Here is a 4,571-nt window from a genome sequence, read left to right as displayed (position 1 = left end):
AGAGTTTTGGCCGCTGGACAGTCATGGTGGGACGGGCCCCAACTGATGACCCTTCCAGAGAAAGTGACAGATGTTAGTAAGTGCCAGTGGGCCCTGCCCTCCCCATCAACAGATGTCCAGACATGAAAAATTAGGGTAAATGAAGGGTGCACGATTAGACTCGGGCCCAAGCTGGGTTCTCCTGGGTGCCAGAGACAGCTGCAAATGCACGTCAGAGACAATTGTCCTGATGTGGCAGTGGCTGCCAGGCCAGGGTGCCTAGGGACAGCTGGACGGGGTGCTGACACGGGGCTCATTCCTCTGTAAAGTCGTCTCTCAGCTGCTAGGAGCGCCGCCAGCCCTGGGGCTTGTGTGTGTCCCGGCTCCAGAGCTGAGCTGGAGGAGCCGTGGATGCCTCATCTCAGCACCTCACAGCCTCTCTCTCCCATATCAGCTTGACTTTTTCTCTTACAGTATTTTGCTTGAAAATATAGGTTCAGGAGTCCTTCCCCCTACCCCCCTACCCCCCTACCCCCGCCAGTCCCCTGGTGCTGGCAGGAGACTGCTTGGTGGAGACCCCAGCGTGCCTGTGGTGCAGGCACTGAGCTGTTGGCTGAGAACAAAGCATTCTGGTGCCTCTGCAGCACAAGCTCGAGCTCTGGGCACCGTGGCTGGCCGAAGGTTTGCAGAAAAGGTTTTCTTTGCTTTTAAGTGGAGCGCCTTCGGCATAAGACACACCCACATCTAAATATTATTATTCGAAAACTGTTCAATGCTCCCTGATGTAGATGAAGAGGTAGGTTTGGTGTAAATGACACAACCTATCCTGACAGGTAAAAGCAGTGACTTCTAGGTGATTCTGAAACAACACCAGGGCATATGTTTTTAAATTGTTGTTTTGAGGTGAAACTCACATAGTGTAAAATGAAGCATTTTTTTAAAAATATATTTTATTGATTTTTTTACAGAGAGGAAAGGGAGAGAGATAGAGAGTTAGAAACATCGATGAGAGAGAAACATCGATCAGCTGCCTCCTGCACATCTCCTATTGGGGATATGCCCGCAACCCAGGTACATGCCCTTGACCGGAATCGAACCTGGGACCTTTCAGTCCGCAGGCCGACGCTCTATCCACTGAGCCAAACCGGTTTCGGCAAAATGAAGCATTTTTAAGTGTACAATTTAGTACATTCACAATATTGTGCCACCACCACCTCTATGAAGTTACTCAACATTTCATCACCCCACAAGGAAACCCTGTACCCATCAGCAGTCACTCCTCATCCCCCTCCCCCGGCTCCTAGGAACCATGGATCTACTGTGTCTCTGTGCATTTGCTTATTCTGGGCATTTCATATAAATGAAATCAGACAACATGTGGCCTTGTGTGTCTGGTTTCTCTCACTTAGTATGTTGCTTTTGCAGTTCCTCTATGTGGTAGCATGTGTCAATACTTCACACCTTTTTATGGCTGAGTGATACACCAGGGCACTTTTTATTAGATTCAGGCTGAATGGGCAAGAACTGAGCCCATCCTCCACCCAAGCCCTGTCAGTGGGGTCCGCTCCCTCAGATGAACTGGACCTCTTCGGTCAGGTCCCAGGAAGGAGGACCCTGGAGGAAACATGAGAACATGAGCTCCCGGCAGACCTCTTTGATGGCCTCTCCCACTCTGGGCAAACCCAAAGAGGGAGCCTGGAGCCCGGCAAGCTGGAGGCCAGACAAGGGGCCCCTTTCTGTTGTGCACAATGCCCCATTGTGCCGTCCTCTGGGGAGAACAATGCAGCCCCCGGACAGGGGAGGCTGAGGACAAAGGGCCCATTTGTAAGGACTGTCCCCACCTGAAAAGCAGCACCCAAGGTCACACCTGATGGCAGAGCTATCCTTCCTTGCCTTCTATCTCCGAGAAGCTCCTGCATCCGGACAGAGACCCAGGGAAGCAGGGGCCAGCTTGGGCTGAGGGTGCTGGATTCTCCGTGCTCTCCCCAAATAGCTGTGCTGCTCCAAGTGCTGTGCCTGGACTACAGGGAGGAGACGTGCAGGTTTGAGGTTTTCGTGGGAGAAACTGGGAGCAGGGCATGGGCCAGGGCTAAAGTTCCCCTGATCCTCAAGGCTGTGAGCCCGCTGGGCAGTTGCTCTCCTGCTGGGGGTTCACCAGGATGTGGAAGATGTTTGCACCGTCCACTGCAACATCTTTTACAGGTCCCACCGCAGAGTTGGGTTCCAAAGAAAGGGTTTTTCATTGGAAAGAAAAGGAAACTTGGGGAAAAATCACACTGTAAGATGCACTTACACGCTATTACTCCAACAATGGTTGGGGGGGGGTGGTGATGAGGGAAAGGCTGGGGAGATGTCCCAGAAGTTGCTGGTCTGGCCTAGATTTGGGGGATTCTATGTCCAGAGCCAGTCCCTGATCTCATGGAGCTCACATTACAGGTGGTGAGGATACAATTAAGCAAAAAAGATTAATAATTTGACCACACAAGTATTGATAATTTATATGTCAAAATACTAGGAACAAGATTTAAAAAAAAAAAAAAAAAACAGGACAAATGCCGGAAGCTGGTCCATCCTTGCTGCTTGACACAATCACTGCAGGGAAGAAACATCTGCACAGCATATGTTTCAAGGGACCTGGGGTATATGGCATACTGTTCTTAAGATGTTTGCTCCCCTTCTTAGCACTATGTGTTTTAACCAAGGTCACCTCTCCGGGAAAGGTTGTTTCCCCAGGTGGGGATTTTTCCCTGGAGTTAGGGATTAATAGGACTAAGGAAGAGAATCAGTAAAACCCCTTAACTAAGTGCCAGGCAGGTAATCACTTTAACTACAAACAATCACGCTTAAGCTACATCATCTTTACTTAGGATAATCTCCTTCAGTTACTTCCTTGTAGCTTAATAGAACAATAGAGTAGTGCCCTTGGAATGGAGATAACAAACACCTTAACCTTTGGAATAGAATGGGTAGGATTAAAGTCAAATGGTATAAATACAGATGTAACAGGAGAATAAAGCAAGAACCTTGCTACGCTGATCAACTGAACGCTGTCTCCAGGTCATTCCTTCTTCACCGACTCCGTCCACACCTTTGGGAACCCCTGGACCTGTTCAGATTGGACCCCAACAGACAAACATTTGCAATATACACAAAATATCAAGATCTTCAAAATATAGAGAGCTCTGACAAATGAATAAAAACTCATACCTACCTCGATCATTTGCTTCCAAGTATCCCACAGTTTAACCAATGACCCCTGGGGCTCTAATGCCTACTTTGTCCAGCACACCCCTTCTTTCTTCAAAGGAATGCCTATGACTCCATCCTCTTGGAGCCACCTCTCCTGAGCACTGCCTGGACTGCTCTAGCCTCAGAATGTAGACGTGCTGGTGTCCTCACTGGGGTTCTGCTTGGGTCATCCCACCATGGCTGGAGGTCCAGACTTGAGAGCCTGAAGAAATTCTGCCTATCTAACAGCGGCTTTACTGACCTGAGCTAAATTTCAAGGCCTGCTCTGTCTCTCACCAGCTATGTGACTTCCACCACAGCATCCTCCTTGGACAGCAAAGATGAGAAGTCCAGGAGGGGACACCTGCAATGCACCTGGCCACACACCCATCCTATATAATAAAAGGCTAATATGCAAATTGACCGAATGGAGGAATGACCAGTCGCTATGATGCACACTGACCACCAGAGGGCAGATGCTCAACACAGGAGCTGTCCCCTAGTGGTCAGTGTGCTCCCACAGGGGGAGCACCACTCAGCCAGAAGCCCTGAGCAGGAGCCACTCCGGCCTCCACAGCAGCACTAAGGATGTCCAACTGACGGCTTAGGCCCACTTCCTGCGGTGAGCAGGCCTAAGCTGTCAGTCAGACATCCCCTGAGGGCTCCCAGACTATGACAGGGTGCAGGCCGGGCTGAGGGACCCCCCACCACCACCACCATCCCAGTGCATGAATTTCACATGGGGCCTCTGGTACAGGCAATAACAGCCTGGAGCCCTGGATTGAATCACTGCTCCAGCCTTTCCTCTGTGGGACTGCAACTCCACACACCCCATTAGCCACAGAGGGGGTGAAGTATCTGCCAGGGTACACAGCTGCCCACAGCCCAGCTGCCCTGAAGGATGACCAGACCCCCGATTCCCCCTCCCCCACCCCATCACCACCACCACCAACTTCCCCTTCCCGTAATGGCCAGACACAAACATTCCAACAGTTTCCTTCCCATTGCATTTCTATTTCTGGAGTGCCTCTGCCCCTCCCTAGAGTAGTGTCCTTGAGGGCTGACGCCTAGGTCAGGGAATGCACTGGGGGCCCTCGTCAATGTTGGCTGATGAATGAGTGAGTGAATGAATGAGTCAATGAATGGAGGGGGTCAACCCCTTCCAAGTAGAGTGATGCTTATGGTTTCCTAGGTGCCCACCTCCTTGCCCTCACTGTTACAGTGCCCCGCACGCACGGGGTCTGCTGGGGGCACGCAAGCGCTCGGGCCTCGCGACCGCTCCCCGCACGTGGGCGTGTCCTCCCTGGTCCGGCCGGACGGAGTGGGCGTGGTCTCTCCGCTGTGGGCGGGCGTCCCGGCGCGCA

The sequence above is a fragment of the Myotis daubentonii genome, chromosome 4, assembly GCF_963259705.1.
Source record: "Myotis daubentonii chromosome 4, mMyoDau2.1, whole genome shotgun sequence".
NCBI lineage: Eukaryota > Metazoa > Chordata > Mammalia > Chiroptera > Vespertilionidae > Myotis > Myotis daubentonii.
This window is presented reverse-complemented; position numbering follows the sequence as displayed.